We start from the raw sequence: 13,472 nt of genomic DNA, 5'->3' as shown, positions 1-13,472 counted from the left end.
GTTCAGTTTAATGAACTATTTGCGATGAGGCAAAATAAAAGAAACAGGCAGCCAGATGAAGGCGTGTGCGATATACGACATACAGTTCACTCGGATAAACTGTTTGTGATGAGGCGGAACAACAGAAACGGGCGGCCAGATGAAGGTGTGTGCGATATACGACATACAATTCACTCGGATGAACTATTTGCGTTGAGCCAACAGAACAGAAATGGTTCAACTTAACAAGATGTGTGTGATACGCGGCAAATAGGTCTGTAATCGGAAATGTGTGGGAAGACCGATAACAACACAGACGATTCCTGTTAACAAGCCATGTGTGTTGTGAGCAAACGATTGCTGGTATACAATTATGAGTGATTGATGAAATCATCACCAACGGGTTCCATTGTTTAGTCCGTGTGCGATGTGATTTGCTCTGTCTACAGAGCATCAACATATATACTTAAAAAGACAGCATTGCAAAACCAAATTAAGCATACAATTACACAAGTGACTACACACATAACATGTCCACACACCAAAGTAAGCAATTACATGCATACTAAACTAGGAGAAACGAGGATCTAATCATCTACTTATTGTTGTGACGACGCTTGCCATTACTCTGCTTCCGGCTAGATCCTTGGCCGTTTTAGGAAAGGAGGCACTTCCTCATGTCAACGATCCGCCTATACATGTCGTAGCTCGTGTACGCCTCCTTGGCCGCGTACACGACGTGCGCTTTGTCGAGTTTCTCCTTCTAGGCCGAGTGCCATGCATGCTTGTCCTTGTTGCAGGAATCCTTCATGTCTCCGTAGTAGGGGTCGATGATGGCCTCGGCAAGCTGAACCAGTGAGTCCTTCTCATGCTCCTTGCTGCCCTAGATCTTGTATTGGCCCTCGATGTCGACAAGATTCTGGCAGGCGATGCCCTAATTCTTGAGCACCTTTACATCGTTGGTGATGTCCACTGTAGCGAACATGTAGTGGGGGCTGTTGACAAACCTGGCGAAATGCTCGCAAGGCCTTGTGGCCAGGTAGTAGTGGTAGACGGGACGTGGTTGCGCACGCACTTCTGGCCGATAGTGACCCTGGGACGAGACCCGACACGAGCGCGGGTGTACTCGAGGTCGAACCCGACCACCTTGTACTTCTCCTCGGCAAGCAACAACTCCATGATGTGGATGGAGTGCTCCACCCAAACCGGGTTGTTGGTGTACACCAACGAGAGCTCCGTGAACCTTCTGTGGGTGTCCACCACGGCATGCATGGTGAACTACTGCTTGTCGTCGGCAGCCGCTCAGAGCGCCATTGGAGCTACGCAGGATACCGTCTAAGAATTTGTCATGGTAGGTGTGCTTCTTGCAATGGTGGGGCGCGATCGAAAGGTTGAAGAGACACAAGGGTTAAATGGCTGTTGTAATAAATGGGGGGCCGGCCGGCCTGTAATCGTCACCTCTTGTCACGGCGTTCACAGCGGAGGATTCCAATGCATGCTTGACAACACCGCACCGCACGTGTTTCATTTGACCACGCGTGGGCTCGAAGAGGCGCCAAATGTATCGTCGGTGAGCCTGTTCCCGCGCTACCACGCAGTTTATCACGCAAGCTTCCCGCCCGGCTAGTTTGGCCATGCGTCGGCTAGAAGAGGGACAAATCATGGGCGTTTATTGGCAAAAAGCTTTGTAAAAACGAAGTGTGTGGAATGACTTCGGTCATAAGTTTACCCGTGGGTGATGAGGTCAAAGTTACACAGAAGGGTGATGATGGACACTTGAGTATAATTAATTCTGCGCTCTACAGGGCACATGGTTGAAGAAACCAATTGGGTGCAATAATGTCGAAGATCATAGTCGAGTTAGCTATACAGATCGTGTGCTATGAGATCGACAAAGTAAACAGATTCGAGAATGGTTAATAAAATCTAAGACCATTGCATATTAAGGTCAAAAAAGTGCTACCAATATACGAGTCTCATACGATGCAATTTCAACGATTGTACCACAAAATCTCGAAATATTATAAGGTTCAAATTCCGGAGTTATATGGCTCAAATTCGAAGATTACAAGGTTCAAACTGATATTAGAAATGAAATTCAGCTCATCAGTGGCAAATGCTCGCGCTGATCCGCTAAACATGGATATCAGAGAGGTTCAAACTAATATTACCACTTCTAAGTCTGGTTTCAAAACCTCATAATTTTTGCAAAGGGGTCAGCCACTGAGAAGTCATGTATGGGGTTGACACGATGACTTCCGATTACTCTGTCATCTGAAGTTCCAAAATGAAATTCAGCATTTTCGGAGCCTATTCCATTCTGCCACAGCCTCTAGCGCTGATCAACAAACCATTCATTTTTGCGAAATAAATTTAGGGCAAACCTCATTACCTTCAGCACCCTTGCTCTGACAATAAAGAACCTGGCGAATATAATCTCCGGTAAGGTCCTTCGGTAGGAGTTCAAAGTAATTTCTGAGAGATGCAGATCTAGGCATTCAAAGTGATTGTTATATTGTATCACATTATCCAGCACTGGGCCTAATCTTATCTGCAAAAGAAGAAAACGTGTTAGTGCCTACATGCAGTTTTGAACACTACTACATGCCTATTTGGTTTGCATGATTTGTAAAATGCACTAACATGCCATCTTCGATCTGACATGATTAACATGGGCATTTGATTACAATCTAGAAAAATGTAGCCCTCTTCACAAGAGGTTGGAGTGGATGAAAAGTTCCCTAAGAAAACTAGTACAGATGAATCCAAAGGAGAAATTCTTATGGATTGTAACCATATGGATCAAGCAACCAATATGGGGGGGCATGTATGTATTGAAATCCTCCAAAAGAATCCTTCAGAAATCGTAGTACATTGTCATTGTAAACTTGGAAAAAGGTGTCACAAATTGAACTCCCTTATGGTTAACATTTAACAGGAAAGGAACATCACCTCGATATATAGCTTCTCCAGGCACGGAAAGCATCTTAGGAAACTGACAACTTGCTCCAGGTTGGGGCCGATAGATTCTAGTGCCAAGACCTTCACAGTGCGCAGTTTCGGGGTCAAGCTTATCGGAATCATTTTCTGGATGACAGACGAACATACATCTTCAAAATTAGAAATAATTTTAATTTTTAGAAGGAGATGTAGAAGGCGGCTGTTGTACTTGAACGGGTGTGGATCCAATAATTGTACCCGAACCGGGGTGGGTCCTGAACGGTACACTCCCTCGCGTGGTTATCAGCGACAAGCCTATATATTCGTGGGCCCGCGTGGACATCCATGATCACCTTGACCGACAACAAGATAGGTTACCATGGCGGATTCTTCCTTTGGTTCGTGTTATCGTAGTATGGGTCATGGTAAGGTTCAGACCTAATTAAGTTTTAGCGCATACTATGCACACGTGCATGCATGAATCCCCGTCATCGGCTTGAAGTGTGGTGTGACATACATATTCATCATCAACCTAACCCTCACTCAGTGTGGGGATTTGTGATTCGAAAGCACGGTGCCACATCAAAGTTGTTCCATTGTGTATTCAAAACACACCTCTCCATACATATGTTTGGGCCACACGCTTGCAGTGGTTGTCTTCGGGGACTAGCTACTTGCGTGATTATTGGCGAGCTAGCCCATCTTCGGGGTCGCATGAACGTCCATCACTTTGACCAACAACAAGAGAGAGGTTGTACGACCAAGGTGGATTATTCTTGGTCCGTTTTACGATCCATCTTGGTGAGATGCCTCTCTGGCCCGCCGACTGAAAGTAGGTGTGTGGGGGGGGCTGGTACTTCGCACTTTGCTAGGTGAACCTTGGTTGGGGGGACATGCATTGATAGCTTAGGATTCCCTTCGTGCCGACATGAGGGGGGGGCAAGCAATATCGTGCGCTTTGCGAGATAGGTGCCACATCGAAGTTGCATTTGGTATTTGAACATCAAACCACCCTTTTCATACATAAATTTGGTCCACATGGAAGTGTGTTCGTGTTCTGACCCTCTCCCGCGTCATTTTTGCCAAATTTATGAACATTAGACAAGTCGGATGACGCGACAGACACGGTTCACTCACACTAACCATGTGCCACGCCGGTGCCCCTGTGGAGCACATCCGCACAGTACATTGGGCTCCACGAGGCTTCCCCTCCCAAAAATATCTATCCGGCTGCACCTTTTTCTGTTTGATGACACACAGTTATTATGTTTCGACCGTGTGTGATGTTTCTTGTTCCCAATCCCGCCTGCATCCCTAAAAAATATCCGCCCGCCTCGAGGGTTTTTCTGTTTCATAACACACGGTAGTTATCTCCGGACCATGTGTGATGCACCATCATCCAAATTTTCAATAGCCCCGGCATTTCACTCCCGCGTAGTAAAATTTTCAGTAGCCGCGTCATTTCCTCAAACACCCCCCCGCCAACCCCCTCCACACACACACACACCAAAACCTCCTCGGGCGCGCGCACACACACGCACGCGCACACACACACACACGCACACACACACACACACACACACACTCCCTCTCTCGCTCGAAACCCAAGCAAGGTCCCTGCCGCCGCCCCGGCAAGGCCTCCATTGTCAACATCTGCCGGTGTGCCCGTGCAGCTTACCCATCGATCTCCATACCCAGGCCGCCCTGAGTTTCTTAGATGACGCCTGCCAAACGCCCCCTTTCCCATAGATCCCCATTCCCCACTCCAGAGCGTCGCAGACTAAGCCCGGCTATGCTTCCCATGGAGCTCGAGGAGCGACTGGCCCAAAAGAAGTGTATCACGGTCTCTTCGCTCGACGTCGCCGAGGAAGCTGACGACCATTACTGGCCGCAGGCACTCAATCAGCGGGCTAGAGTATGCGGGTATGTCGCGGACGTCGGCTATGACATCGAGGTCCTCGACAGTGATGGCTTGATGCGGGCTATGTCACAGGTTAGGTGGCCCACCCTTGACCCCTCGGGTTCAACCGCCGCCGGTCTCATCCATGGCCCCGCCGCCGATCTCCTCTGGCTCGATGTCAAGAATTTGCCATCCTACATCGCCATCGAGCCCCTTTTGTCATTTCTCAAGGACACGTTCTGCGACGCTGGCTTGGGATCCACAGCTCCCAAGTCAGTCCTCATCGACGACTACCACAAGGAGGGCACCCTCTCCAGCTCTTCCAAGGGGAAAGAGCCCATCTGCTCTTCCAAGCGGAAAGAGTCCGTCTGTGACATCAGGGAGGGCACCCTACGGTCGTGCTCTTCCAAGGGGAAGGAGCCCATTTGCGACAACATGGAGCGCATCCAGGGTCCGTGCTCTTCCCACGAGAATGAGCCCATCTGTGACAAGTGAGGAAACCCATGATTTGTTTTGCCATGCCTCTTCACAGGGGGAACCCATGATTTGTTTTGTCGAGTCCCTTTTGTAGTGTAGTGAGAATATGTCCAGTTTTAATTGCTATATATATTTGGTTGTTTGTAGTATGCCTTGTTTATTTCAGTTGTTCACAATGTGATGCTCTATATGTGCAATTATTTACTGTGCAGTACATTTCATCAATCCAGTTTTAAACATACCAATAGGAATGCATATATTTTCTTGCTGTTAAGCCTATTATAGCTAGCATATGCCTCTTTTAAAGTTTTTTGATTGTTCGATTGTTTGTAGTTAGCATATGTCCAGTTTCAAATGCTATCTTTGGTTGTTCGTAGTATGCCTTGTTTATTCCAATTATTTACAACGTGATGTTCTATATGTGCTAGTATGAACTGTGCAGTTCAATTTCATCAATACCAGTTTCAACAATACCACTATGAATGACTACATTTGATGGCTGCATCTTGTAGTTAACACGCCTTTCCATTTTTAGTTAACAATAACCAGTGTACTTAGACCGGCACAATACAAGTTTGAATGACTATGTTTGCTTGTTGTTAAATGCTAGGCCTGTTGCAGTTAACACACCTTCCACTTGTTTTCCTTTACTAGCATGCTTAAACCTGCACACTGAAGCTATCTTTTGGAGATTATTTTGTCTGCCATGGATAATTTTGGTTGATGTTTAGCCTGTTGTGCTTAACATGCCTCTCGATGTACCTACACAGGACAATTTTGGGAACGACTGCTGTTTTCCATCGAGGTTAGTTTCATCCCATGGCTTAGATATACTCACTGTTCAGGATATCGGTAGCTGGTACCATATAGGCCGGGGACTGATAAGGGACTAATCGGTGAATCGGACTTTTAACTGAATATATCTGTAACCCATTTATCGTTAGGTTAACTAGGGCCATATGTAATATATCTGAGGCTACATAGCAACATGCACTGTACTTAATGTCTAAATATGCAATCCTAGGCTACATAGCAACAAGGAAGAGTGTTACCTTAATGTTCTGATGATGTCCAGATATACGTAGAACAACAACAACAACCCTGTTTGGATACTCAACTTAGCTAGAGGTTAGAGTTAGTTTCTAGCTCATGACTAACCCTGAACTAACACCATCCAAAGAGGTGTTTGGATGACATGGTTAGATTGACAATAAATGCACTAGGAGAACTAGCTCCAATCAGTACCTCTTGGGTTGGATATTTTTTTGGGTGGGTTAGGTACAACTAGCTCAAGCTAGCCCTCATGTTTGGATATACTTTAGGGCTATTTGAGCCCGAACTAGCTCAAACTAACTCTAACCCATGGATACAGCAGCAGTTAATCAGCCAATAATTTGTAAGAATGCAATAAACTCCTTCCGGCCCATAATATAAGATGTTAATTCATCTAATATGTGAGTATATTGGATGTTATTGGATATTATAAAAGAGTGTTGTACTACATCATTGTGCAATTGCTGTTTAGCTTCTAATATTAACTTGGTGCTTTTAGGTACATATGTCATTGGTAAAGATCTGCGCTTCGACCCTTTCTGCGTATGGGGCAATGAGATATCGATGAACCAGCATCAAGTGAGGAAGCTGATAAAGATTGTTAGTAAAATGGGTCAAAAGATGGCAATTAAACTATTTGTTTACACTTTATCCAAGACAACAGCGAACTACAAGATGGTAAGTAAGAACTCTGCAGCCTTCTTTTTACTGCCCATAATGAGTTGTGTTAGATGACAATGTCTGAATCTTTTTTCCTTTGAAGTGGCTCCCAAAGCAGTTTACTCAAGATTATCTCTCAAACTACATGATTGGTGGGCATGCAAAGGTTAAAGTATTTCTACCAGAACACGATGATTATCTAGATGTTTTCATGAAGACCGTGAATGATGGGCGGTCGGCCATCACAAGGGGTTGGACTAGAGTCGTGCGTGCCTTCTGCATGGAGGAGGGCACTGATACGTCTCCAATGTATCTATAATTTTTGACTGTTCCATGCTATATTATATTCTGTTTTGGACATTATTGGGCTTTATTATACACTTTTATATTATTTTTGGGACTAACCTATTAACCGGAGGCCCAGCCCAGAATTGCTGTTTTTTGCCTATTTCAGAGTTTCGCAGAAAAAGAATATCAAACGGTGTCCAAACGGAATGAAACCTTCGGGAACGTGATTTTTGGAACGAACGTGATCCAGAGGACTTGGACCCTACATCAAGAAACCAACCAGGAAGGCACGAGGTAGGGGGCGCGCCTACCCCCCCAGGCACGCCCTCCACCCTCGTGGGCCCCACGTTGCTCCACCGACGTACTTCTTCCTCCTATATATACCTACGTATCCCCAAACTACCAGATACGGAGCCAAAAACCTAATTCCACCACCGCAACCTTCTGTACCCGTGAGATCCCATCTTGGGGCCTTTTTCGGAGCTCCGCCGGAGGGGGCATCGATCACGGAGGGCTTCTACATCAACACCATAGCCTCTCCGATGATGTGTGAGTAGTTTACCTCAGACCTTCGGGTCCATAGTTATTAGCTAGATGGCTTCTTCTCTCTTTTTGGATCTCAATACAATGTTCTCCCCCTCTCTTGTGGAGATCTATTTGATGTAATCCTCTTTTGCGGTGTGTTTGTTGAGATCGATGAATTGTGGGTTTATGATCAAGTTTATCTATGAACAATATTTGAATCTTCTCTGAATTCTTTGAATTTTTAGTTTGGTTTGGCCTACTAGATTGATCTTTCTTGCAATGGGAGAAGTGCTTAGCTTTGGGTTCAATCTTGCGGTGTCCTTTCCCAGTGACAGTAGGGGCAGCAAGGCACGTATTGTATTGTTGCCATCGAGGATAACAAGATGGGGTTTATATCATATTGCATGAGTTTATCCCTCTACATCATGTCATCTTACTTAAAGCGTTACTCTGTTCTTTTGAACTTAATACTCCAGGTGCATGCTGGATAGCGGTCGATGTGTGGAGTAATAGTAGTAGATGCAGGCAGGAGTCGGTCTACTTGTCACAGACGTGATGCCTATATACATGATCATACCTAGATACTCTCATAACTATGCTCAATTCTGTCAATTGCTCAACAATAATTTGTTTACCCACCGTAATACTTATGCTCTCGAGAGAAGCCACTAGTGAAACCTATGGCCCCCGGGTCTATTTTCCATCATACTAATCTTCCAACACTTAGCTATTTCTGGCACTGTTTTTATTTTGCTTTCTTTACTTTGCATCTTTATCATAAAAATACCAAAAATATTATCTTATCATATCTATCAGATCTCACTTTCGTAAGTTACCGTGAAGGGATTGACAAACCCTTTATCGCGTTGGTTGCGAGGATTTTATTTGTTTGTGTAGGTGTGAGGGACTCGTGCGTGGCCTCCTACTGGATTGATAGCTTGGTTCTCAAAAACTGAGGGAAATACTTACGCTGCTTTACTTCATCACCCTTTCCTCTTCAAGGGAAAACCAACGCAGTGCTCAAGAGGTAGCAAGAAGGATTTCTGGCGCCGTTGCCGGGGAGGCTTACGCAAGGTCAAGTCAAGATTTGGACTCGTGACAACGAGCCATTTCTAGCACCGTTGCCGGGGAGTCTACGCAAAAGTCAACATACCAAGTACCCATCACAAACCCTTATGTCCCGCATTACATTATTTGCCATTTGCCTCTCACTTTCCTCTCCCCCACTTCACCCTTGCCGTTTTATTCGCCCTCTCTTTTCCGTTCGCCTTTTTTTCGCGTGCTTCTTGTTTGCTCGTGTGTTGGATTGCTTGCTTGTCACGATGGCTCAAGATAATACCAAATTGTGTGATTTTACCAATACCAACAACAATGATTTCCTTAGCACTCCGATTGCTCCTCTTACCGATACTGGATCTTGTGAAATTAATGCTGCTTTGTTGAATCTTGTCATGAAAGATCAATTCGCTGGCCTTCCTAGTGAAGATGCTGCTACCCATCTAAATAGCTTCATTGATTTGTGTGATATGCAAAAGAAGAAAGATGTGGACAATGATATTGTTAAATTGAAGCTATTTCCTTTTTCTCTTAGAGATCGTGCTAAAGCTTGGTTTTCGTCTTTGCCTAAAAATAGTATTGATTATTGGAATAAGTGCAAAGATGCTTTTATCTCTAAGTATTTTCCTCCCGCTAAGATCATCTCTCTTAGAAACGATATCATGAATTTTAAGCAACTTGATCATGAACATGTTGCACAAGCTTGGGAGAGGAAGAAATTAATGATACGTAATTGCCCTACACATGGTTTGAATTTGTGGATGATTATACAAATTTTTTATGCCGGATTGAATTTTGCTTCTAGAAATCTTTTAGATTCGGCCGCGGGAGGCACTTTTATGGAAATCAATTTAGGAGAAGCTACTAAACTCCTAGATAATATTATGGTTAATTATTCTCAATGGCACACTGAAAGATCTACTAATGAGAACGTGCATGCGATAGAGGAAATTAATGTTTTGAGTTGAAAGATGGATGAACTTATGAAATTATTTGCTAATAAAAGTGTTTCTTCTGATCCTAATGATATGCCTTTGTCTACTTTGATTGAGAATAATAATGAATCTATGGATGTGAATTTTGTTGGTAGGAATAATTTTGGTAACAATGCGTATAGAGGAAACTTTAATCCTAGGCCGTATCCTAGTAATTCCTCTAATAATTATGGTAATTCCTACAACAATTCTTATGGAAATTTTAATAAGATGCCCGCTGAATTTGAGACTAGTGTTAAGGAGTTTATGAATTCGCAAAAGAATTTCAATGCTTTGCTTGAAGAAAAATTGCTTAAAGTTGATGAATTAGCTAGGAACGTTGATAGAATTTCTCTTGATGTTGATTCTTTGAAACTTAGATCTATTCCACCTAAGCATGATATCAATGAGTCTCTCAATTCCATGAGAATTTCCATTGATGAGTGCAAAGAAAGAACCGCTAGGATGCGTGCTAAGAAAGATTGTTTTGTGAAAGCGTGTTCTTCAGTTTCTATGAAAATAAAGATGAAGACCTAAAAGTTATTGATGTGTCCCCTATTAAATATTTGTTTTGCAATATGAATCTTGATAATGATGGGACTGAATATGATCCACCTTTACCTAGAAGGCGTTCCAAAAATTCAGAGTTTTTAGATCTTGATACAAAAATTGGTAAAAGCGGGATTGAAGAGATCAAAACTCTAGATATTAATGAACCCACTATTTTGGATTTCAAGGATTTTAATTATGATAATTTCTCTTTGATAGATTGTATTTCCTTGTTGCAATCCATGCTAAATTCTCCACATGCTTATAGTCAAAATAAAGCCTTTACCAAACATATCGTAGATGCTTTAATGCAATCTTATGAAGAAAAACTTGAGTTGGAAGTTTCTATCCCTAGAAAACTTTATGATGAGTGGGAACCTACTATTAAAATTAAAATTAAAGATCATGAATGCTATGCTTTGTGTGATTTGGGTGCTAGTGTTTCCATGATTCCAAAGACTTTGTGTGATTTGCTAGGTTTCCGTGATTTTGATGATTGCTCTTTAAACTTGCACCTTGCGGATTCCACCATTAATAAACCTATGGGAAGAATTAATGATGTTCTTATTGTTGCAAATAGGAATTATGTGCCCGTAGATTTTATTGTTCTTGATATAGATTGCAATCCTTCATGTCCTATTATTCTTGGTAGACCTTTCCTTAGAACGATTGGTGCAATTATTGATATGAAGGAAGGGAATATTAGATTCCAATTTCCGTTAAGGAAAGGCATGGAACACTTCCCTAGGAAGAAAATAAAATTACCTTATGAATCTATTATGAGAGCCACTTATGGATTGCCTACCAAAGATGACAATACCTAGATCTATCCTTGCTATTATGCCTAGCTAGGGGCGTTAAACGATAGCGCTTGTTGGGAGGCAACCCAATTTTATGTTTTAGTTTTTTGCTTTTTGCTTCTGTTTAGGAATAAATATTTGATCTAGCCTCTGGTTAGATGTGTTTTTATGTTTTAATTAGTGTTTGTGCCTAGTTTAACCTATATGATCTTCTTGGATGATAGTTATTTGATCTTGCTGAAAAATTCCAGAATCTTTCTGTTCACGAAAATAATTGTTCAAAGTCACCAGAACGTGATAAAATATTTATTCCGATTGCTGCTGATAAATAAACAAATTGTCTAGGTCGTCCTATTTTGGCTGAATTTTTGGAGTTCCAGAAGTTTGCGTTAGTTACAGATTACTACAGACTGTTCTGTTTTTGACAGATTCCGTTTTTCGTGTGTTGTTTGCTTATTTTGATGAATCTATGACTAATAAAATAGTTTATAAACCATAGAGAAGTTGGAATACAGTAGGTTTAACACCAATATAAATAAAGAATGAGTTCATTATAGTACCTTGAAGTGGTGTTTTGTTTTCTTTCGCTAACGGAGCTCACGAGATTTTCTGTTAAGTTTTGTGTTGTGAAGTTTTCAAGTTTTGGGTAAAAGATTTGATGGATTATGGAACAAGGAGTGGCAAGAGCCTAAGCTTGGGGATGCCCATGGCACCCCAAGATAATATAAGGACACCTAAAAGCCAAAGCTTGGGGATGCCCCGGAAGGCATCCCCTCTTTCGTCTACTTCCATCAGCAACTTTACTTGGAGCTATATTTTTATTCACCACATGATATGTGTTTTGCTTGGAGCGTCTTGTATTATTTGAGTCTTTTTTTAGTTTACCGCAATCATCCTTGCTGTACACACCTTTTGAGAGAGACACACATGATTCGGAAATTATTAGAATACTCTATGTGCTTCACTTATATTTTTTGAGCTATATAGTTTTGCTCTAGTGCTTCACTTATATCTTTTAGAGCACGGCAGTGGATTTGTTTTATAGAAATTATTGATCTCTCATGCTTCACTTATATTATTTTGAGAGTCTTAAAACAGCATGGCAATTTTCTTTAATTATAATTTCATGAGAAATTTGATGCTTGATAATTGTTTTGAGATATAAAGGTGGTAATATCATAGTTGTGCTAGTTGAGTAATTGTGGAATTGAAAAATACTTGTGTTGGAGTTTGTGATTCCCGTAGCATGCACGTATGGTGAACCTTTATGTAACAAAGTCGGAGCATGAGGTATTTATTGATTGTCATCCTTTGTGTGGCGGTCGGGATCGCGCGATGGTTAACTCATACCAACCCTTCCCCTAGGAGCATGCGTAGTAGTACTTTGCTTCGAGGGCTAATAAATTTGGGTTCAATCTTGCGGTGTCCTTTCCCAGTGACAGTAGGGGCAGCAAGGCACGTATTGTATTGTTGCCATCGAGGATAACAAGATGGGGTTTATATCATATTGCATGAGTTTATCCCTCTACATCATGTCATCTTACTTAAAGCGTTACTCTGTTCTTTTGAACTTAATACTCTAGATGCATGCTGGATAGCGGTCGATGTGTGGAGTAATAGTAGTAGATGCAAGCAGGAGTCGGTCTACTTGTCACAGACATGATGCCTATATACATGATCATACCTAGATACTCTCATAACTATGCTCAATTCTGTCAATTGCTCAACAATAATTTGTTTACCCACCGTAATACTTATGCTCTCGAGAGAAGCCACTAGTGAAACCTATGGCCCCCGGGTCTATTTTCCATCATATTAATCTTCCAACACTTAGCTATTTCTGGCGCCGTTTTTATTTTACTTCCTTTACTTTGCATCTTTATCGTAAAAATACCAAAAAAATTATCTTATCATATCTGTCAGATCTCGCTTTCGTAAGTGACCGTGAAGGGATTGACAACCCCTTTATCGCGTTGGTTGCGAGGATTTTATTTGTTTGTGTAGGTGCGAGGGACTCGTGCGTGGCCTCCTACTGGATTGATAGCTTGGTTCTCAAAAACTGAGGGAAATACTTACGCTGCTTTACTGCATCACCCTTTCCTCTTCAAGGGAAAACCAACGTAGTGCTCAAGAGGTAGCAGGCACAATATGGGCATTCCGCTTCACCTTGTTCAGCAACCAGAATGTATTTCACCTCTTTCTTTACCGTCTTTAATAGTACAAGTATACAACTGTGGTTCATCATTCTTTATTTGGTTCTTATCTAATTCT

This window comes from Aegilops tauschii, chromosome 3 (genome assembly GCF_002575655.3).
Source record: "Aegilops tauschii subsp. strangulata cultivar AL8/78 chromosome 3, Aet v6.0, whole genome shotgun sequence".
In the NCBI taxonomy this organism is placed as follows: domain Eukaryota; kingdom Viridiplantae; phylum Streptophyta; class Magnoliopsida; order Poales; family Poaceae; genus Aegilops; species Aegilops tauschii.
The sequence above is the reverse complement of the archived record's forward strand: the minus strand, read 5'-3'. Positions refer to the sequence as shown.